This window comes from Syngnathus typhle, linkage group LG1 (genome assembly GCF_033458585.1).
Source record: "Syngnathus typhle isolate RoL2023-S1 ecotype Sweden linkage group LG1, RoL_Styp_1.0, whole genome shotgun sequence".
In the NCBI taxonomy this organism is placed as follows: domain Eukaryota; kingdom Metazoa; phylum Chordata; class Actinopteri; order Syngnathiformes; family Syngnathidae; genus Syngnathus; species Syngnathus typhle.
Genome location: NC_083738.1, coordinates 5,397,603 through 5,422,175, shown reverse-complemented (window position 1 = coordinate 5,422,175; position 24,573 = coordinate 5,397,603). Strand labels below are relative to the sequence as shown.

The window sequence follows — 24,573 nt, the reverse complement described above, 5'->3', positions numbered from 1 at the left end:
TTCTCCGACTGCCCATAAACGCACCACCGCGCTCCGTGCGCGCACGAGAAAGAGGCGTGCAGACGTGAAAAAGGCGGCTCTGTATGGGAGAGACGTTGAAGAGGAATAAAAACACCCTTGGAAACCAAAACTTGGTGATTTCAAGTTTCATTTCGAGGGACATTTGTCACGTCTCGTCCCCAGTTTTGCTATGTGTCTAGGTTGCCATAGTTTCTGTTCGCGTCGCCCCTCTCTTCCTGTGTCACCTCAATCGATGTAACGTGTTTTGTATTTAAGTCCTGTCTGCCCCTCGCTCACCGTCGGATCATTGCATGTGTTACTGTCATGATGTCTGTTTGCTTTCTGTTCCTGTCTTTGGTAATGTCACCCTGTCTTTTTGTTCCACGACTTTGTCGGTCAGTCCTGTTGTTGGTTTTGTTTTCTAAAAAAAAAAAAAAAAAAAAAGTAAAAGTTTTTTTGTACCCATGTATAATGCGCACCCCAGATTTTAGTACAATAAATTTGTTAAATTTTGCGCACTATACACGGAAAAAAACGGTATATTAAATATGTTCTCCATTATTATGATGACATGCTTTCACAGTTTTTTTTCTAATTTTGTAATATCAAACCTTATGTTATATTAATTTCTATGTCTTGGTTTTTTTCCACTTTTTTAAAACCACGTCAGCTCTGATGAAACTTCAGTGGTGGAACATGAATCAAAGGGGAAGGTAATAAATCCTGGGCCAGATCAAGACATTTTCATTAAATTCTCAGGAAATATTGAATGGACCTTGGTGGCTGTCCGCACTCCCTTCACTTCTAATTTGAACAGTGTCATAATCCATCAAGGCAACTGGGTTTAGAGACATACAGTAGAGAGCTGCACTTTAATGAATACTAATGTACTGATTTGAATAACAGATCCAGAGTTTATTGTAGTTGTCACTGGCAAACTTCAGATGAGGAAAAGAACCATGACCTGAAGCAGGCAAAGGTACAGTGCGCTGATGTGCAATTTGTAGTCATTGTGCTGTTGGTCAATAAATATTAGGTTAATAAAAAGTGTTAGCTTTGCTTTAAAAGCTTGTGTGGAATTTCGTTGTTCAAGAAAATTGCTACGAGAGACATTGATGTGTTATCATGACTGTTTTGTAAATAAAAGGGAAAAAGTTAAGTTAAATCAGTGAGACCGATTTGGTGAATAATCCATGTATACATTTGTCAAACAACCCATCTGGGATTGCATTGATAGAAGGGAAGCTTTGTCAAAAATAATTGCATGACCACCCTTTTAGTTTACCGTAATTTCCGGACTATAAACCGCACCGGACTATAAACCGCACCAGCTAAAATTAGTTTTTTTCTTATATAAACCGCACCGGACTATAAACCGCACGTGCACACGCATTTTTTACAAATAAAGACAGTACACAGAAAGCCATTTTAAAGTTTTAATAACATACTTTAACATGTCTTTCTAAACATTGCCTGTAACGCGGCAGTAATACCGCAGCAACATGAAAGTAACACAAGACTAGTAGGGCTGGATTAAAAAAAAAACATACCGCTAAAAGTCACTGAGACGCAGTGGTAACACAGCAGCAACACGGTAGTACAGCACCAACAGGGCTCGTTAAAAAACATACCAGTAAAAGTAAAAAAGGAGCCATATTCATCTTCCTCCTGAGCACTGAAACCATCGAAGTCTTCCTCCTCAGTGTCCGATTGGAATAGCGTTATATGTCCTTCGCCACACAGTCTCTCTTTTGTCGTCGCTTTTATGCATTCCAAATCGATTGCTTTTAACTTAAAAGCTGCATCAAATGCAGTTCTTCGTGTTTTTTCCATGATGAGAGTGTGTGCGTGATGCGCAACATGTTCAAAACACAATCACACTAGCACGTCTTCTTCGGCGCATTATCACTTCTTCGTCTGTCTCGCTCTTGCTTCCTGCTAGAGAGCCCCCTGGAGGCCGTAAAAATCCATAAATACGCCGTGCCGCCATTTAAGCTCTATTTCCCTCTTTGACAGTCAAATCGATTGCTTTTAACTTAAAAGCTGGATCAAATGCAATTCTTCGTGTGTTTTGAGGGTGTGTGCATGATGCGCGAAATGTTCAAAACACAAACTAGCACGTCTTCTTCGGCGCATTATCTCTTCTTCATCTGTCTCGCTCTTGCTTCCTGCTAGAGCGCCCCCTGGAGGCCGTAAAAATCCATAAATACGCCGCGCCGCCATTTAAGCCTCGGGGTTCAAAGTAACCTTCTGAATATTAAAAGTACACGTTTATTACAACTTGTTTTTAGTGAGCAAAATGTCAGAAGAATTGAATTTAAATGCTGATTGATTGGGTTTTAATACAATGCAGATGGTCCAAACAGCGCCACTGCTTTGTGTAATCTCTGAGTCACATGGCAGAGTAAGCGAAAGGGTTTAGAGCCTTTTGACGCAGGTCACCTAGCGTGCATTCCTACTAAAGCTCATAATAGTCACAAGCAACACAGCCATAATAAGCAGCAGCCATAGTAGTGTTTCAAAATAGTATTTTTGTTGTTGTTTTTTTCTTCAAGATACCGCAGTGTATAAAAGTGATCAAGTCATCACAAAAATCACGAAAAAAATCCTTATATAAGGCGCACCTGATTATAAGCCGCAGGGTTCAAAATTTTGGAAAAAAGTCGCGGCTTATAGTCCGGAAATTATGCTACTTTTCCTACAGTACTTGTGAACAAAGAGCAGTGATGGTACAACTTTAATGTTGACAGGTGACTTAAGTGAATTATGCTTTGATACAGTGTGTCAATCAAAATGAAGATTTTTAATAGAAATTTGAATACAGGTAAATCCAACTACATACAAAACATAAAAACATTGGAGGAAAAAAAGGTTATTGTTTGCACATGCAACTTAGAGCTGAAATTATAGATAGAATATAAAACAAGTGTAAAAACAACAGCGGAACCAGATTTACGAGCCATACAGGCAGTCATCTGTTCAAAACAATGTTCATAATCCATGGTTAAAACTTGAATCATTAAAAGACAAAGTTGGCTTTTCTTTATTCAACCTCTTTTTGTACCATTTATGCAACAAAAGTGTGTATAATGTAAACAACATAACTTGATATTTTAACTAAAATTGTGCATTTTTACAGCAAATACCGTATTTTTCTGACTATAAATTGCGTTTTTTTCATGGTTTGGTTGGGGGGGCGACTTATACTGAGGAACTTATATGTGAGGTTTTTCATAAATTTTCAAAAATAAAAAATAAAAAAAGTGAAACCGCGATAAATGCACCGCGATGTAGCAAGGCATTACTGTAATTTGAATTTCAAGTGACGTCAGCGGCGCGGCCCGGCAGTTGTTTATATAAAGGACAAGGATTCGATCACGGGATGACGAAGATGACGAAGGGCCCCACGTACTATCGGCATCATTAGCGGCTTTGTTTGTAAGTGACACGGAGGACGAATAGTTTGAAGGATTTAATGATTTGGAATGACACAGAAGGTTTGAAAAACTAATGGCTTTTATGCACGCCCGGTTCTACTCTACGGAGCTCTCTTTCACCTCCGTGGATGGAAGTCCGGGGCCGGCGCTCGGCCGGGTGGCTGTACGGGGACGGTGGATGGGACTCGGACATGGCTTTTATGCACGCCCGGTCCTACTCTACTGAGCTCTCTTTCACCACGGATGGAAGTCGGGGGACGGTGCTAGATCAGGCATAGAGTTCAAGGAGCGAGATGAAGTCGTGGTCAGTGATCGGGCGTTTGGTCAGGGCTGGTGGCGTTCGGGCTAGGTCATTGGCTTGGTCAGGGGTGGTTCGGGCTTGGTCGGTCAGTACATGGAAGCAGTTCGGCAACTGGGAGGCAAAAAGAACAACAGTGCACAGAGCAAGGGCACAGAGGAATAGCATACTGGGACGAACTGACAAGGGAGTGACTGATGTGTGGTGTTTAAATAGGAACTGGTTAACGAGCAGGAACAGGTATGGGTGATTGACTTAATGGAAGGGTTAGGGTGTGAATAGTATCCATAGTGACAGAGAGTATGGGCTGGTGACAGGTGGCACGGCACATGACAGCGGGTGGTTCTCGAACGCAACTCCCGCAGAAAACGCAAAATTCTTAATAAATAACACAAACATGAAATATCTTTACAAAATCATACAACAAAATGTACTTTATTAAAAGCAACAATAGAGTTTATGTCGCCATCGCCCCAAAAATCATTTCTGTCAAAAACAAAAGCTACACTTTCTTCTCTTTCTCTTTCTACTGTAGATGTTCAAACGAAAACACAATGATTTATCAAGTCAAACAGTTAATTTTGAGTCTCATGAATACGAATCCTAAGTCAAACAAATCTGACTCGAGTCATTCATAAATTTTACCGACGCAAGTTGCAATTCCTAAAATTGGCAGTTTTGAATCAATTCATGTGACTCGAGTTAATCCAATGCTGTTTTCACAAAATATTAACAAATTCAGTAGCTAGACCATAGAAAAAATACCACTGTAATCAGTGTACTATTTCGACTATTTAGTTTTTGGTATTAATCTTTTAGATCAGGGGTTTCCAAAGTCCGGGCCGCGGGTCAAATCCGGCCCGCGTCTAAATTTAGACGGACCGAAGCATTGTGTCATAAAATCAATAATAAGTGGCCCGCTGGCACTGTCGCGGGGACCTGCGCGCCCCAGAGCGAGCCATAGAAATGAAACTCGTCCGAACGGGAACGCGCACATGAGTCAGCGTTCATTATCTGTTGCGAGCGTGTCTCCCCCGTCCCTTCCCAGTTTACGCGCACACAGGTGTCCGTTTGCAAGATGACAGACACTTCCTCATTCAAATGTCCGCACACCAAGGACAAAAGCGACGCTAAAATCAGAGATGCTGCAAGTGACGCTGCACAGGGAAAAGCAAAAAAACTAAAACGAAACACGGACTACTGGTGAGAGATGTATAGTTAAGTAATTAAGAATTCGTACAAACTCTGCACACTATTATGCGTCCGCGCTGCCCACTCACAGTGATCGCAAACAACAAAAAGACTATGGATTATTATTTTGTGATTATGAAGTAATTTGTTGCGTATAAAGTTGAAATAAAAAAGATACAATGGAGAATGATTTAATTTGGATTAAAAATCTGACTGGTGACATGATGCAACCTGGCCTGTATACTGCAGTCAATATCACCCTTCCCATTAATACAACAATAACAATAATAAAACAAACTTAATACATCTAATAACATTTCATAAAATTGTTTATTTGTATTTAATGTATTATTAGTTTAATCTTGAGTTAAGTTTAATCTTCCCCTCCATGAGTCGTCACCTTATCGTGGTGGAGGGGTTTGCGTGCCCCTATGATCCTAGGAGCCATGTTGTCTGGGGCTTCATGCTCCTGGTAGGGTCACCCATGGCAAACGGGTCCTAGGTGAGGGGCCAGACAAAGCACGGCTCAAAAAGCCCCTTATGATGAAGAATATACATGGAAACAGATTTCCCTCGCCCGGACGCGGGTCACCGGGGCCCCCCTCTGGAGCCAGGCCTGGAGGCGGGGCTCGAAGGCGAGCGTCTGGTGGCCGGGCCTCCGCCCATGGGGCCCGGCCGGGCAAAGCCCGAAAAGGAAATGTGGGTCCCCCTTCCCATGGGCTCACCACCTGTGGGAGGGGCCAAAGGGGTCGGGTGCAGTGTGAGCTGGGCGGCGGCCAAAGGCAGGGACCTTGGCAGTCTGATCCCCGGCTGCAGAAGCTGGCTCTTGGGACATGGAATGTCACCTCTCTGGCTGGAAAGGAGCCCGAGCTGGTGTGCGAGGCGGAAAGTTCCGACTAGATATAGTCGGACTTGCCTCCACGCACAGTTTGGGTTCCGGTTCAAGCCCTCTCGAGAGGGGCTGGACTCTCTTCCACTCTGGAGTTGCCCACGGTGAGAGGCGTCGAGCAGGTGTGGGTATACTTATTGCCCCCCGGCTGGGCGCCTTCACATTGGGGTTCACCCCGGTGAACGAGAGGGTAGCCTCCCTCCGCCTTCGGGTGGGGGGACGGGTCCTCACTGTTGTTTGTGTCTATGCACCAAACGGCAGTTCAGAGTACCCACCCTTTTTGGAGTCCCTGGAGGAGGTGCTGGAGAGCGCTCCTTCTGGGGACTCCATCGTTCTACTGGGTGACTTCAATGCTCACGTGGGCAATGACAGTGAGACCTGGAAGGGCGTGATTGGGAGGAACGGCCCCCCCGATCTGAACCCGAGCGGTGTTCTATTATTGGACTTCTGTGCTCGACACGGATTTTCTATAATGAACACCATGTTCAAACATAAGGGTGTCCATGTGTGCACTTGGCACAGGACACCCTAGGCCGCAGTTCGATGATCGACTTTGTAGTCGTGTCATCGGATTTGCGGCCGCATGTTTTGGACACTCGGGCGAAGAGAGGGGCGGAGCTGTCAACTGATCACCACCTGGTGGTGGGTTGGCTCCGATGGTGGGGGAAGATGCCGGTCCGACCTGGCAGACCCAAACGTTCTGTGAGGGTCTGCTGGGAACGTCTGGCGGAATCCCCTGTCAGGAAGAGCTTCAACTCCCACCTCCGGCAGAACTTTTCCCAGGTCCCGGGGGAGGCGGGGGACATTGAGTCCGAGTGGACCTTGTTCCGCGCCTCCATTGTTGAGGCGGCCGACCGGAGCTGCGGTCGTAAGGTCATTGGTGCCTGTCGTGGCGGCAATCCCCGAACCCGCTGGTGGACACCGGCGGTAAGGGATGCTGTCAAGCTGAAGAAGGAGTCCTATCGGGCCGTTTTGGCCTGCGGGACTCCCGAGGCAGCTGACAGGTACCGGATGGCCAAGCGGAACGCGGCTTCGGCGGTTGCTGAGGCAAAAACCCGGGCGTGGGAGGAGTTTGGCGAGGCCATGGAGAATGACTTCCGGACGGCTTCGAGGAAATTCTGGTCCACCATCCGGCGTCTCAGGAGGGGGAAGCAGTGCAACGTCAACACTGTTTACAGTGGAGATGGTGTGCTGCTGACCTCGACTAGGGACGTCGTGTGTCGGTGGGGAGAATACTTCGAAGACCTCCTCAATTCCACCGACACGCCTTCCATTGTGGAGGCAGGGCCTGGGGACTCTGAGGCGGACTCTCCAATCTCTGGGGTTGAAGTCACTGAGGTAGTTAAAAAACTCCTCGGTGGCAAGGCCCCGGGGGTGGATGAGATCCGCCCGGATTTCTTAAGGGCTCTGGATGTTGTGGGGCTGTCATGGCTGACACGTCTCTACAGCATCGCGTGGACATCGGGGACAGTGCCTCTGGATTGGCAGACTGGGGTGGTGGTTCCCCTCTTTAAGAAGGGGGACCGGAGGGTGTGTTCCAATTACAGGGGAATTACACTCCTCAGCCTCCCTGGGAAGGTCTATTCAGGGGTGCTGGAGAGGAGGGTCCGTCGGGAGGTCGAACCTCGGATTCAGGAGGAACAGTGTGGCTTTCGTCCTGGCCGTGGAACAGTGGACCAGCTCTTCACCCTCAGCAGGATCCTCGAGGGTGCATGGGAGTTCGCCCAACCAGTCCACATGTGTTTTGTGGACTTGGAGAAGGCGTTCGACCGTGTCCCTCGGGAGGTTCTCTGGGGGGTGCTGCGGGAGTACGGGGTACCGAGCCAACTGATAAGGGCGGTTCGGTCCCTGTATCACCGATGCCAGAGTTTGGTCCGCATTTCCGGCAGTAAGTCGGATTCGTTCTCAGTGAGGGTTGGACTCCGCCAAGGCTGCCCTTTGTCACCGATTCTGTTCATAGTTTTTATGGACAGAATTTCTAGGCGCAGCCGAGGCGTTGAGGGTGTCCGGTTTGGGGACCTCAGCATCGCGTCTCTGCTTTTTGCAGACAACATGGTGCTGTTGGCTTCTTCAGGCCGTGATCTCCAGCTCTCACTGGAGCGGTTCGCAGCCGAGTGTGAAGCGGTCGGGATGAGGGTCAGCACCTCCAAATCCGAGTCCATGGTCCTCGATCGGAAAAGGGTGGAATGCCCTCTCCAGGTCGGGGATGAGATCCTGCCCCAAGTGGAGGAGTTTAAGTATCTTGGGGTCTTGTTCACGAGTGAGGGGAGGATGGAGCGCGAGATCGACAGGCGGATCGGTGCAGCGTCGGCAGTAATGCGGACTCTGTACCGGTCCGTCGTCGTAAAGAGAGAGCTGAGCCAAAAGGCAAAGCTCTCAATTTACCGGTCGATCTACGCTCCTACCCTCACCTATGGTCACGAGCTATGGGTCGTGACCGAAAGAACGAGATCCCGGATACAAGCGGCCGAAATGAGTTTTCTCCGCAGGATGTCAGGGCTCTCCCTTAGAGATAGGGTGAGAAGTTCGGTCATCCGGGAGAGACTCGGAGTAGAGTCGCTGCTCCTCCACGTTGAGAGGAGCCAGATGAGGTGGCTCGGGCATCTCATCAGGATGCCTCCTGGACGCCTCCCTGGGGAGGTGTTCCGGGCATGTCCCACCGGTAGGAGACCCCGGGGACGACCCAGGACGCGCTGGAGAGACTATGTCTCTCAGCTGGCCTGGGAACGCCTTGGGATCCCCCGGGATGAGCTAGATGAAGTGGCTGGGGAGAGGGAAGTCTGGGAGTCCCTCCTGAAGCTGCTGCCCCCGCGACCCGACCCCGGATAAGCGGAAGAAGATGGATGGATGGATGGATAGTTTAATCTTTAACTTTTCTGGTAGTGCAATTGACAATAGACTCTAATTTGCAATATCAACCTATCTGCAGACAGATATAGTTACATGTTTACAAGTTAATTTACAATGGTAATGGTTCAAGGAACGTTGGTGTGAATGGTCGGCCCCTATACAATTTCATCTAACCAAATCTGGCCCGCTTTGCAAAAAGTTTGGACACCCCTGCTTTAGATAGTCCACCATAGTCTGTACAAGGATTCTGTTACGTTGTAACTTAGTTACTATAACATCATTTTAAAATCACTGCAATGTTGATAACATATTCATTAATAAATGCATTTTTTATTATATATTTAATAATGAGATTATTTAAAGAGTGATATTTTGAACACGGGATATGTGCTTTATAGGCAGAAACATTATTATTGGCTAGGTCGTGAGGGTTATTCATGTTTAATTTATCTATTCATTTTGTTGCCAAACTTTTTTAATATATATGTTCCCAGTTGTATATAAGCAGAGCCAACTGTAATTGTAATTCAAGTCATGTCAAAATTGGAAAGTTTGAGTCTTTTTTCCTCACATTGGTGCAGTTAAACTATGAATTTATGGATGTTCCACTTGTGTGTGTTGCAGGGTTTAAGCAATGCATATTGGACCAACTTTCACTTGATACAATTACACATCAATTACAAACTTTTAACCATTTTATGGTTTGTAAGTTGGAGCTCATGCTGGGATTTCATAAATAAATGTGTTTATTGCTGCAGTGTTTTGGAGACCATACAGAGAAAATAGTCAGATATTTTTTCCTGTTGATGGCTTATTCTGCTGAGGAGGGCAAATTACACTTCAGCCTAGGCAATTGTTTATAATGTTTGTAATACAGATGGCCAGTGTTAATGGACATTACACAGTTTTACATCCAAAATAAATGAAAATGAATACATAAATGAAATAAATCATGCATATCTCTGGGCAGGCATTTGCTTCCTTCGTGGCTTAATACATATAAATTTCAAGGACAAAGGGACTAACAAAATAATTGGAATTCAATGAGCAGTATTTGTTCTGTGGATTTATATTTACGAATGTACTTAATCTGTTGTGTCTTTCTCATGAGAGGAGGGATGTCATGCTAAGAAGTCACATCATTACTATATTCCTTAGACTGTTTAATTCATATACAGCTGGTTATTGCTTTACCAACAATGAAAGTAAGAACAACGCTCCTTAAAGGCTTCTGATCTGATATTGTCCAATTGTGCTTAGAGTTGCAACAGAAAAGTAACATGGGATTCAAGCCTGCATAAATTGTCTGACGTAGTACTCTACAATGGCCTGTAACGAACGATGCACAGGGACTTGCTCATTCGATGCAGATTCAAAGTTTTGACATTAACACAGAGACGTTAATAGGTAGGCGGCAAATAACAGCTCTTTGATGAAGAGTCATGGAGAAGTTTAGGCTGTCACTATTGGTAAAGAAGGCCAAGTGATGTTAAACTGTTACGATTGAAATCAGCATCTTGCCATTGGGAAGTGAGACAAAGTCTCATCATCAACCACGCCTATTTACATAGCTTCACTCACAATGAAAGTTGAACGTGTGACTTTGATTCAAACAGAAACATATCGACATTGCTGGGTGGGGTTGAACCACCATCCTATCGGTTAACAGCTGGACGCACTAACCGATTGTACTACCCGATTGTACCACAGAGACTTAGTACTGTAAGTTTGATTCAGGATAGTGATCTGGCAAAATCCCATGGCAAACGACATGAGATTCAACTCATAATTTGTCTTCCATGGACACATACTGTCAGGTAGTCAATGATCTATGCTCTCAGGTAGTGATGGGAAAAGAAGGTTTTATGAACCAGTTGTTGTATTCTTTGGCTCCTCTAGATAGCAATGTTGGTTTAAAATGAGGGGTTTTAAGAAATTGCAAGTCAGTGGGCTTTCAGCTCTTCGGTGAAAAAAGTGCCATCTAAAGGTCTCAGTAAACACAACAACGGGTTCATGAATCATCTTGAAGCTTCATTTGCCCAGCATTAGCTTTCAGCTCTTTTGTGAACAGAGTGCCATCCAGAGGTCTAAGTAAACACAATAACGGGTTTATGAATTATCTTTAAGTTTCATTTGCCCATCATTACCAATTGGTAAGAGAATTGCCTGCACTTCAACAACCACAAATAGCTTCCATCTACAGGGAAATTTTAACCAAACATTAAGTAAAAATTTCAGAAACCCTTGACGTCCCTGGGTGGGCTTGAACCACCAACCTTTCAGCTAACAGCTGAACGCGCTAACCAATTGCGCCACAGAGACCTAGTACAGTACGCTTGATTCAGTTTTTAAAGGATAGGGATTTGGCAAAATCCCATGGCAAACATCACATGAGATTCAACTCATAATTTTCTCCAATGCGCACATACTGTCAGGTAGTCAATGATCTATGCTCTCAGGTAGTGATGGGAAATGAAGTTTTATGAACCAGTTGTTGTATTCTTTGGCTACTCTAGATAGCAATGTTGGTTTAAAGCAGTGCTTCTCAATTATTTTCTGTTACGCCCCCCCCTTAGCAAGAAGAAAACTATTCGCGCCCCCCCCCTCCCCACCGTGACTATCCTAACTTGTCTTGTAAGTCGTAAAATGTTGCACTGTCGCAAACGTCACAGAAGTAACAATGAGAGCGCCACTGCCCCCTGCTGGGAAGATGCGCAATTACACTTTATTCTAGTACTGCAAAAAAAAAGGCCTGTTCCCCAGGGTCACACGCGCCCCCCCAGGTATAGCACGGCGCCCCCCAAGGGGGGCGCGCCCCACTATTTGAGAAGCACTGGTTTAAAGTGAGGGGTTTTAAGAAATTGCAAGTCAGTGGGCTTTCAGCTCTTTGGTGAAAAGAGTGCCATCTAGAGGTCTAAGTAAACACAAGAACAGGTTCATGAATCATCTTGAAGCTTCATCATTAGCTTTCAGCTCTTTGGTAAACAGATTGCCATCTTGTTAGGTTTATTTTCCTAACCAACTCACAAATAATGAAGAGAGAACGTTTCCGGTTTCTTGCAAGGAGAACAGGAAAGCTTAAAAGTTCTCACAATTCTGATCAGCTTCTCCTATCAACCTCGCTTTTATTCATTTAGAGGTCACTATTTACAAAATAGGCGGTGCCTCTAAAAGATGGGGATTCAACAAGATTAGCAAAACGGCCTCCGCCCTTGACAGGTTTTCTCATGTATTTTGGCAGCGTAAACACAAGCGCAGACATTTGCAGATAAGCTCTTTTTGCACGTCATGTCATCATAAAAACATTTCATTTCTTCATATCACTAAATAGAAGAAAGGTCGTCTTCGGCCACTCCTCATCTCTTCGGTCAGCTTGGGGTCGACAGCTTTCGATTCCTCAACTCCCTCTGACCTTTATTCCACATGAAAAAAAACACTCTTCCCACAGCAACCAGAATATTCATTGTTAAACCACTGCATTCATAAATGTATAATCAATCATAACGAAATCATTACTCCATCACATCTAGAGGTCTAAGTAAACACAACAACGGGGTTATGAATGATCTTTAAGCTTCATCTGCCCATCATTACGAATTAGTAAGAGAATTGCCTGCTCTTCATCAACCACAAATACCTTCCATCTACAGGGAGGTTTTAACCAAACATGAAGTAATAATTTCAGAAAGCATGGACGTCCCTGGGTGGCCTCGAACCACCAAACATTCGGTTAACAGACGGACGCGCTAACAGATTGCGCCACAGAGACTTAGTGCAGTAAGCTTGATTCAGTTCTTAAAGGATAGTGATCTGGCAAAATCCCATGGAAAACATTGCCACATGAGATTCAACTCTTAATTTTCTCCAATGCGCACATACTGTCAGGTAGTCAATGATCTATGCTCTCAGGTAGTGATGGGAAATGAACTTTTATGAACCAGTTGTTGCATGCTTTGGCTCATCTAGATAGCAGTGTTTGTTTAAAGCGACGGGTTTTAAGAAATGGCAAGTCAGTGGGCTTTCAGCTTTTCGGTGAAAAGAGTGCCACCTGGAGGTCTAAGTAAACACAACAATGGGTTCATGAATGATCTTGAAGCTTCATTTGCCCATCATTAGCTTTCAGCTCTTTGGTGAACAGAGTGCCTGCCATCCAGATGTCTAAGTAAACACAATAACGGGTTTATGAATTATCTTTAAGCTTCATTTGCCCATCATTACCAATTGGTAAGAGAATTGCCTGCTCTTCATCAACCACAAATAGCTTCCATCTACAGGGAAATTTTAACCAAACATTAAGTAACAATTTCAGAAACCAAGGACGTCCCTGGGTGGGCTTGAACCACCAACATTTCGGTTAACAGCCAAACACGCTAACCAATTGCGCCACAGAGACTTAGTGCAGTTAGCTCGATTCGATTTTTGAAGGATAGTGATCTAGCAAAATCCCATGGAAAACATTACCACATGAGACTCAACTCATAATCTGTCTCCCATGAGCACATACTGTTAGGTAGTCAATGATCTATTCTCTCAGGTAGTGATGGGAAAATAAGGTTTTATGAATGAGTTGTTGTATTCTTTGGCTCCTCTAGATAGCAATTTTGGTTTAAAGTGAGGGGTTTTAATAAATGGTAAGTCAGTGGGCTTTCAGCTCTTCGGTGAAAAGAGTGCCATCTAGAGGTCTATGTAACCACAACAACGGGTTCATGAATCATCTTGAAGCTTCATTTGCTCATCATTAGCTTTCAGCTCTTTGGTGAACAGAGTGCCTGCCATCCAGAGGTCTAAGTAAACACAATAACGGGTTTATGAATGATCTTTAAGCTTTACGTTTTTAAAGGATAGTCATCTGGCAAAATTCCATGAGTGCAAACATATTATCGCATGAGATTCAACTCATAATTTTCTCCAATGCGCACATACTGTCAGGTAGTCAATGATCTATGCTCTCAGGTCGTGATGGGAAATGAAGTTTTATGAACCAGTTGTTGTATTCTTTGGCTCCTCTAAATAGCAATGTCGGTTTAAAGCGAGGGGTTTTAAGAAATGGCAAGTCAGTGGGCTTTCAGTTCTTTGGTGAAAAGAGTGCCATCTAGAGGTCTAATTACACACAACAATGGGTTCATGAATCATCTTGAAGCTTCATGTGCCCATCATTAGCTTTCAGCTCTTTGGTGAACAAAGTGCCATCTAGAGGTCTAAGTAAACACAGCGGGGTTATGAATCATCTTTATGCTTCATTTGCCCATCAATAGCTTTCAGCTCTTTGGTGAACAGAGTGCCATCTAGAGGTCTAAGTAAACACAACAACGGGGTTATCAATCATCTTTAAGCTTCATTTGCCCATCATTACCAATTGGTAAGAGAATTGCCTGCTCGTCTTCAACCACAAATAGCTTCCATCGACAGGGAAATTTTAACCAAACATGAATTAATAATTTCAGAAAGCAACAAAAATCTGTTAAGCACCTATATTAAAATCAGTTATATTACAACGAAAGACGTAAAGTCCTATTCCTATATATGTATGGAGAGTCGAATAATTTAATAGAAATAAATACTAAATATTCTTTAAATTGTATTCCTTTTTTTTAAATACAAGTGACAGTTTTTTAAAAAGGTTTTAGACGGTGTAAGAAATAAACTATTTAAAGTGATTGTGATTAAAATAAAAGAATCAACGTGATTTTGTTTACGGTTTTAGACTAGGTCTATAAATATTGCAACAATAAGAACAAAGTCACTTTTAAAGACGCTCTGCTGTTCTGACAGCAACTGAGTGGCTGTTACAGTCTAGGTGTCTCGACTTGACTGTTTATTTTATGTATGTGAAAAATAACCAATCCAGGTTCTCCGGTTGAACTGCATGCTCTGCTTTCCATTGGACCACAAACGCACCACAACCGTCATAGTGTCTGTCACTGTTAGAAAAAGCACACAACACACACATAAACTGAATATGTGCCGATGCGATACAATCAGACCGACACAATATGAAATCTCAAGATTCTCCGATTCTCCACGCATGCACGATTAGCAAGTGGCTGACCAAGCCTTGCGCGAACTGACCAGTGGGTTGGCGATCCTCTTTACAATGCGCTCCGTAATTAACATCTCTCAAGGCACACCGGTGTGTGCTGAGTACAGTCAGCATTATTTCTCTTCAAAAACTTCTCCATCACTGTCACTATCGACTCGTCTCGCTATCCACAATGACAACGTCGCTGTCAATGCTACCTGCATGGGCATCCCATATACCTGCCGCTGCATCCACGTCACCAATTTTCTCGTCTGCAAGCACAAAGCAAATCGCTACCTGCTGCTGCCACCTTCTGATATGGAAGATATGATTACTCTGCCGGGCGCTACACCGCACAGGGGCACAAATCGGAGAATTTCCCACGGCACCCGTGACAATATTTTGCGGCACACCAGTGTGCCGCGGCACCCCGGTTGAAAAACACTGCTCTAGATAGCAATGTTGGTTTAAAGTGAGGGGTTTTAAGAAATGGCAAGTCAGTGGGCTTTCAGCTCTTCGGTGAAAAGAGTGCCATCTAGAGGTCTAAGTCAACACAACAATGGGTTCATGAATCATCTTGAGGCTTCATTTGCCCATCATTATCTTTCAGCCCTTTGGTGTCATCTAGAGGCCTAAGTAAACACAAGAACGGGGTTATGAATCACCTTTAAGCTTCATTTGCTCATCATTACCGATTGATAAGAGAATTGCCTGCTTTTATAGCTTCCATCCAAAGTGAAATTTGAACCAAACATGAAGTAATAAAGCCACTAAACACGGGCGTCTCTGGCTAGGCTCGAACAACCAACCTTTTAGCTAACAGCCGAATGCGCTAACCGATTGCGCCACAGAGACTTAGGACTGTAAGTTTTATACAGCTTTTAAAGGATAGTGATCCGGCAAAATGCCGAGGGCAAACGCATTACCACATGAGACTCAACTCATAATCTGTCTCCCATGTGCACATACTGTCAGGTAGTCAATGATCTATGCTCTCAGGTATGATGGGAAAAGAAGGTTTTATGAACCATTTGTTGTATTCTTTGGCTCCTCTAGATCAGTGTTTCCCAACCTTTTTTCATTCACGGCACACCTTTTCATTGGAGAAAATCTCGCGGCACACCGCCAACAAAAATCTGTTATGCTCCTATATTAAAATCAGTTATATTACAACGAAAGACGTAAAATTCTATTCCTATATATATATGTATGGAGAGTTGAATATTTTAATAGAAATAAATACTAAATATTCTTTAAATTGTATTCCTTTTTTTTAAATAAAAGTGAGTTTTTAAAAAAGGTTTTAGACGGTGTAAGTAATAAACTATTTAAAGTGATTGTGATTAAAATAAAAGAATCAGCGTGATCTTGTTTACTGTTTTAGACTTAATAATAATAATAATAGACGGTAATAATTACGGAGCGCATTGTAAACAGGATCGCCGAACCACTGGTCAGTTCGCGCAAGGCCTAGTCAGCCACTTGCTAATCGTGCATGCGTGGAGAATCGGGGAATCTTGAGATTTCATATTGTGTCGGTCTGATTGTATTGCATCGGCACATATTCCGTGGTTCGGCGATCCTGTTTACAATGCGCTCCGTAATAATTACGGAGCGCATTGTAAACAGGATCGCCGAACCACTGGTCTCACTCGAGGATAACTATGAACTTCCTACTCCTAGAGTAGACATATCGCGCTGATACACTGCCCTCTATTGGAAGAGCATTTAATTGCCCTGTCTATCACTACATGCTTCTCACTTTGAACCAATTAGACGAAACTGGGCGGCACACCTGATGATTCGTCATGGCACACTTGTGTGCCGCGGCACAGCGGTTGGGAGACACTGCTCTAGATAGCAATGTGGGTTTAAAGTGAGGGGTTTTAAGAAATGGTAAGTCAGTGGGCTTTCAGCTCTTTGGTGAAAAGAGTGCCATCTAGAGGTCTAAGTAAACACAAGAACGGGTTCATGAATCATCTTGAAGCTTCATCATTAGCTTTCAGCTCTTTGGTGAACAGATTGCCATCTGTTTAGGTTTATTTTCCTAACCAACTCTCAAATAATGAAGAGAGAACGTTTCCGGTTTCTTGCAAGGAGAACAAGAAAGCTTAAAAGTTCTCACAATTCTGATCAGCTTCTCCTATCAACCTCGCTTTTATTCATTTAGAGGTCCCTATTTACAAAATAGGCGGTGCCCCTAAAAGATGGGGAATCAACAAGATTAGCAAAACGGCCTCCGCCCTTGACAGGTTTTCTCACGTATTTTGGCAGCGTAAACACAAGCGCAGACATTTGCAGATAAGCTTTTTTTGCACGTCATGTCATCATAACAAACATTTCATTTCTTCATATCACTAAATAGCAGAAAGGTCGTCTTCGGCCACTCCTCATCTCTTCGGTCAGCTTGGGGTCGACAGCTTTCGATTCCTCAACTCCCTCCGACCTTCATTCCACATAAAAAAAAAACACTCTTCCCACAGCAACCAGAATATTCATTGTTAAGCCACTGCATTCATAAATGTCTAATCAATCATAATGAAATCATTACTCCATCACATCTAGAGGTGTAAGTAAACACAATAACGGGGTAATGAATGATCTTTATGCTTCATTTGCCCAGCATTACCAATTGCTAAGAGAATTGCCTGCACTTCAACAACCACAAATAGCTTCCATCTACAGGGAAATTTTAACCAAATGTTAAGTAACAATCTCAGAATCCAAGGACGTCCCTGGGTGGGCTCTAACCACCAACCTTTCGGTTAACAGCCGAATGCGCTAACCGATTGCGCCACAGAGACTTACTACAGTCAGCTTGATTCAGTTTTTAAAGGATAGTCATCTGGTAAAATTCCATGAGTGCAAACATATTATTGCATGAGATTCAACTCATAATTTTCTCCAATGCGCACATACTGTCAGGTAGTCAATGATCTATGCTCTCAGGTCGTGATGGGAAATGAAGTTTTATGAACCAGTTGTTGTATTCTTTGGCTCCTCTAAATAGCAATGTCGGTTTAAAGTGAGGGGTTTTAAGAAATGGCAAGTCAGTGGGCTTTCAGTTCTTCGGTGAAAAGAGTACCATCAGAGGTCTAAATAAACACAACAACGGGTTCATGAATCATCTTGTAGCTTTATTTGCCCATCATTAGCTTTCAGGTCTTCGGCGAAAAGAGTGCCATCTAGAGGTCTAATTAAACGCAACAACGGGTTCATGAATCATCTTGAAGCTTCATGTGCCCATCATTAGCTTTCAGCTCTTTGGTGAACAGAGTGCCATCTAGAGGTCTAAGTAAACACAACGGGGTTATGAATCATCTTTAAGCTTCATTTGCCCATCATTAGCTTTCAGCTCTTCTAGAGGTCTAAGTAAACACAACAACAGTGTTATCAATCATCTTTAAGCTTCATTTGCCCATCATTACCAATTGGTAAGAGAATTGCCTGCTCTTCATCAACCACAAATAGCTTCCATCTACAGGGAAATTTTAACCAAACATTAAGTAATAATTTCAGAAACCAAGGACGTCCCTGGGTGGGCTTGAACCACCCACCTTTCGGTTTATAGCCGAACGCGCCAACCAATTGCGCCACAGAGACTTACTACAGTTAGCTTGATTCAATTTTTAAAGGATAGAGATCTAGCAAAATCCAATGGCAAACATTACCACATAACCCTAACCCAGTGGTGGGCAAACTACGGCCCGCGGGCCACATCCGGCCCACGGGACCGTTTAATCCGGCCCGCCAACCCTGAACAAATTGTATTATTAAACTTTTTTTTTTTGGTCATTTCGCCTGCAATGACTGCGTTTTCCCAGTAGATGGCGAAGCGCTCGCCTGCGCATTTACTACCGGAAGCCGTGTCAGAAAGCTCGGTGCACACTCACAAGTGCGTGTACGTACTCAGTAGTACGGACTTGGCGCACTCTCGCTCTATTCGTATCAGTCCCGAATTTAGAGCGTGGGCTTTGACGACAGCATTCTTATAATTCGCGCGCTGAGCTTTCAGATGCAGTTTTGCGCTAAAGCCACCCACAAACCTTCCCCTGGAATCCTTCCATTAAAATGAGTGGCCCGAAAAAAAGAAGTGAGTGCCGAGTGTTTAAAAAAGAGTGGCCAATTTGGCTCGACGTACGCGACGTGACGTTCAGCCACATCAACATCAACCCGTCACAGATCAAGGTAAGCGGACCAACACCTCGGATCTCGCCTAAGAATTGCCACAACAAATTTTACTGCAGACTATGACGCACTAGCAAAAAAGGAGACCAACAACACTGTTCCCACTGAAAATGAACGGGAGGCTCTCAAGTTTATTGTAAAAAAATGCATTTTGAATATGATTTGTACACATAGCAGGGATTGAAACTAGCGACCATTCTCATTTTCAAACAATGCAGGATGCTCAAGGACATTGATGCACCACCTATTTGCGACTAATCTTAACCTGTAAAGTTCTTAAGGCTTACTTTAAGCAAGTGTTTCCCGTTTCCTCACCTCTGTTACCAGGTGTTTGCGAGTTAAAACTCTGCTCTGATTTTCAGATACCCCTCACCGTGTTGCTGTTTTGATTACTTTATTTGGATGTATGCTTTCACCGATTCTTCGAGATGATATATTTGGTCAGAATGTTTGCCGTTTGATGTGATCTCATGAGATAAACATCTTTCATTAATCTGACCTGCAGGCATTGAAGTGATGGAGATTGTTATTCATAATAACAGTGTCGTATTTTATGAGAATCACTGATAGCAGTTTTTTAGTGAATTTTTTTTTTTAATGCTGTTAATAAATGCATTTGTTTTCAAAAAACTTGTTTGGAATATCCATGCTTTACTACCTACTAAAGGCCAAGATCTTTTATGCAATGACCTTTACAGGTCGCTTATATGACTTCACACAACGCCTACGTCCATCTGCTCCTGGTCCGGCCCTCCGGTCCAAATTTAGAACCCAGTTCGGCCCGCGAGTCACCCCTGCCCTAACCCAATTACCAATTGATAAGGGAATTGCCTGCTCTTCAACAATCAAATATAGATTCCATCTACAGGCAAATTTGAACCAAACATGAAGTAATAATTTTAAAAAGCATGGATTTCCCTGGGGGGGCCTGAACCATCAACCTTTCCTTTAACAGCTGTGTTAGGGTGGTGCTCACTCTAACTTATTTTGCAAGAACCACACTGGAGACAAGTTAGTCGTTTTAGACACCTGCAGGCGGAGAGTTCACTCGTCGCTGTGCTTACAGCAGTGCTTCTCAATTATTTTCTGTTACGCCCCCCCTTAGCAAGAAGAAAACTATTCGCGCCCCCCCTTAGCAAGAAGAAAACTATTCGCGCCCCCCCCCTCCCCACCGTGACTATCCTAACTTGTCTTGTAAGTCGTAAAATGTTGCACTGTCGCAAACGTCACAGAAGTAACAATGAGAGCGCCACTGCCCCCTGCTGGGAAGATGCGCAATTACACTTTATTCTAGTACTGCAAAAAAAAAGCCTGTTCCCCAGGGTCACACGCGCCCCCCCAGGTATAGCACGGCGCCCCCCAAGGGGGGCGCGCCCCACTATTTGAGAAGCACTGGCTTACAGCGATGGTCGAATGAAGTCTGACTCAGGCCTCGTCAGGTGCTTATTTATTGAGAGAAACAGAGTGGGGTTGAAAGTGGGGGTGTGAAAGTGGGGGTGTGGGAACACACAGGATAGGGTGGAGACGCTCCCCTGCTGATCAAAGCATAGCAGGGGGCCTTTTACTACTTTCTGTAAACAAAGCAACTTTGATTGCTTCCTCTGCGTCTAGTCAATCAGTTGAAAGGTTCTTATCACTTTGGTAAACTAATTTTGTCTAGACAGGACAAACTAGTTAAATTATTACAGGTTACATTCCAACATAATCATACGATGAAGATATTCTGCAAACCCTAACATATCCCTCCTGTTTTATCATATGATTATGTCAAACCCGAACAATCAAACATAAGTAAGAAAATACAATGAAAGCAATAACTTCCAGTGAAGATGAGGTTTTCCCTCAATACTCCAGTCCAAATTTTGTCTGTAACTTCAAAACCTGCGGCCAGATTAAATGCAGGAAAAGAGTTACACGGTCCCTCTGCCTTAGGCGACCAGAATGTTATCAATAACAACACTTCGAGATAAAAATTGCTCGTGATTGTTCAGCCGTTGGGGGCTTGGCACGCCCACTGGTGGAGGGTGAGCACGATTCTCACCCCCTTCGCAGCTCTGCCCCGTCCGGGGAGAACTTGGAAATATCTGCCGCGTGGTCGTTGTCTTCAGTGGCTCAGGGTGGACTACCCGGCCACCAAGAGGGAAGAGGATTATTCTGCCTCTGTATGAACTGGGGGTGGGGACGCTGTTGATGGCTGATCTGGTTCCTTGCAGGAACCCTTCACTGGGACAGATGATACCACGACTCTCCTTTGTCGGCCAGCCGGACGGCATGTGAGATGCGCTCCACCAATTTATAGGGTCCAGTCGACGCAGGCTCCGTCCCCCTCCTTCTTGGGACCTTCAGCCAGAACGTTGGGGTGATCTGGACCTCGGTCTTTGCTTCCGTATCCGCAGTAGTTTGCTGAACAAATCCCGATCTGGATCCGCCACCGAAAGAACAGCAGCACGTCCGGAAAACAGCAAAAAACAGCACTTTTTCTGCAACTTTTGCATTAGTCATTTGAGAGGCGTTGCTACACCAAAGGGAGGGAAGATTGTGTCTGTAGCAACGTTGATTAGCTAAGGTATGTGGTGTGGTGTGAATTAGCACTTCATTGTCGGCCCGTGACCCCCGCAGAGTTTGTCCATCTGTTCTTCTCCAGTTGTTGGCCGAGTCGTCCGCGAGTGAGATCAGATAACTTCAATTGCCGCTTTCCTGTGGAACACTGCAACTAGACCTTGGCTAGACTTTATCTACTTAGTAAATTAATACACAATAACAATAAGTAACTTGTCCTAAACACTAAAACAAATGTTAAGTAAATGTAAGGTAACTGGTATGCAGTTCCTTAAACAAACATTGAGTAAATATAGGATAACTTGTACGCAACTACTTCAAACTGTGTTTAACACTTAACAAAGTTAAGAACCAAACAAGAACAAGAACCTACAGTTAACTAAAAGGAATGGGGTTTCTTTCAACCAAATAAGAACATTTCGCCTATGCAAACAAGCTCTGCTCAGTACTTGTGAAGGCCTCTTACAGGAACAAAAACACACAGATAACATAAGGACAGGAAGGATACATATGGCTGACAGGGATCAAAAGACATCCCTGTCACTAAAGAGGAAGAACGTGGATAAAAGGAAAGCCATAAACTCGTAAAGACAAGGCCTACAGGTCTGTCAGGCCAAGGCTTCACTTAAAGTATTCCAACATTTCCCTCCTGTTTATCACACATTTGCTCAATTTTTACATCTCTCGATTTTCAGTTGTCGGATCACAAATATGCGCACAAATATTTCCACCAAAAAGGATAAATGTTGCGACATCATCATTCGGAAACACACAGATCTGGGAAAAAGTCTGTAAACTCAAGTGCAAAAACTGCATCATCCTCATCGTTATCATTAACATGCTGCCGTTCAGACATTAGGCATACCCGGGCCATCTCGTCGTCCATGGGCGAGATTGCTGTAGTGATAAGACGATTAAACAGAGCACAGAGACATGGAATACAACAACATCCACACAAGGTGAGTATGGCAGTAATTGAGGACACAAGGGCTTTATACTTCCCAAAAGCAGTCATCCACTTGTTGTGCTCTTTCATCCTCGTGTTGAGGGATTGCAAGCTTGCAATCACCTTCGTCAGGCTCCCATCAGGGGCGGTGTCATTCTGGATGAAGGTGCAGCATTGTTCCCTGAACATTGCGCAGACCCTTCCTTTCCCAGACAACAACATAACAAGAGCATTGCGGTTCTGGATTGACATTAGGGAAGGCATGGCTAGCTGTTCGTGCACTGCCTCAAGTCCCGCTTGTGTCCGTTTGCCCAATTTCTGCATGTTGCAATGGATGTAATTTATCCTGTCAACGTTCTTGTTCGTCGTCCACCAGCAGCAAATGGAGGACTCCCATCCTGCTTCAATTTGGTCAATTAATTCTTATTGATCAGGAACTCCTCTGGGGACTTTAATTGCATCAATTTCAGTCAGATCATCGTCACCTCTCAAATGTTTTTGTTTTTTCCAGCTTTTTCCCAGATCTTGGCATACCAGGCATTATAACCCTGTGGATTGTGTTTAGCACATGTTAAACAAGCTCTACAATTTTTTTTTTATAAACGTTTTGAATATGAATCAAATTCACATGTTGTATAAAGCTGACTGAACTGCCCTTCCATCCCCCCTGTTGAGCCAGGTGTCAACGGCATGTGACAACACCATGGCTCAATACAGCCGCCCATTTGTACCGGTTCTTTTCCTTTCTCAACGTGACAACCCAATCCACCAATCGAAGAAAAAAATAAAAATAAACAAAATAACTGATGGCAAAGTAATATAATAGTTAACTGTTGTAGTTTCCTAACTTTAACTAACCCAATCGCTCTCTTATTCTCAAATTTTAAATTTAGCTTTGAAATGTCGTTAGTTCATAATTGTTCATCATCCAATTCCAGAAAGAAAGTCCTTTCCATCACTCAAACTTTGTTTAATCAAGGCTAGGCATTAAAGGAGCGTGGACCAGTTTCTGCCCATAAACAAATTGCTTGCTTTTTTATATTTCCTTCCTATCTTTACAAAATCGTTTTTGCTTTGCGGTGCAAATCAGATAGACTACAGATAAATAAATTCTTTAGTGCACCTATATTAGCGAATTTCATCCTTTTAACACATAACACAACACACAGACAACACAAAAACAGCAGAGACACAGCTCACAAACAATACCAACAAACAACGCTGCGCAAACGCCATCCCTTTTTCTTTTTTTTGACGTTTTGGTAGTACTTTTATCCTTCGTGCAACTATTGTCACACCTTCCCTAAGCATCACCCTGCATCAATATCACTTGCCACCACACAATCAGCACACCCCTGGAGTGGGTACGACCCTACGCCGCACGCAGCCACAGCAAGGGAAGCAAGAGGGGGGGGGGGGGCCCGGCATTTTCATACTGATTTATCCCAGCCTGGCCAGTACTGGGACAATCAATGCCGTCGTCCCCCACCCCCGCCAACCCAGCAAACAGCTACCCGCAGAGTCCAGAGCCCCACACCTACATCAGTCTCCCCCACAATCAAATTACAATATCAACCACCACAGGAGCCGGCTCCTACACCCTTTTCACACCACAATACGACAACCGCCAAACGCAAATTCCCCCTAACCAAAGACCATTTATGACAGGTGCTATCGTATTTATCGCCTCCTGCTTTAAAGGAGATTCCCTGGTCTTTGTCGGATCTGGGCTGGGGGCATGGATGTTAAGTCCTGCAGCAAATGGTTCCTTTGATCAGTCAAACAAACGTTGAGCATTTAACTTACTCAAAATCACTCTTCCTTCAAAGTCGCTCAACTCATTTTCCATAGTATTCTCCAACAACTTCAACCATTCAACTTGTATTTTCCCTTCAGTCGGGCATTCAGTCATCAATGCTCATTTGCATCTCACACACAGCCTCCAAAAAGGAGTCTTTCTATCACATTGGTCCCAATTCATTCAAGCTCTCCACACAACATTCACATACCATTTTCAACTCAAGGTTCCTGATAGAACAATCCACCAATCCGAAAAAACCTCAACACACAAAAAAAAAACTGCCGGCAAATTAATCAGAATTTTTCTTCTGTGTTTTCAAATTCAAAGAACTCAATCTCTCAGATGTAGCTTGCATATAGGTAGAAGTTTGTATAATCTTACAACACAACCAATCA

The 24,573-nt window shown here is 43.8% G+C and overlaps 3 non-coding genes across 3 annotated transcripts; all 3 read right to left on the bottom strand.

The window, feature by feature from the left end:
* Positions 1-12,984: 12,984 nt before the first annotated feature.
* trnan-guu (transfer RNA asparagine (anticodon GUU)) lies at positions 12,985-13,058 on the bottom strand. Its single transcript has one exon. It is a non-coding gene; the product is annotated as a tRNA-Asn (tRNA).
* Positions 13,059-17,414: 4,356 nt separating this feature from the next.
* On the bottom strand, positions 17,415-17,488 carry trnan-guu (transfer RNA asparagine (anticodon GUU)). The gene has a single exon. It is a non-coding gene; the product is annotated as a tRNA-Asn (tRNA).
* Positions 17,489-18,213: 725 nt separating this feature from the next.
* trnay-aua (transfer RNA tyrosine (anticodon AUA)) lies at positions 18,214-18,287 on the bottom strand. The gene has a single exon. It is a non-coding gene; the product is annotated as a tRNA-Tyr (tRNA).
* Between the last annotated feature and the right edge of the window lie 6,286 nt (positions 18,288-24,573).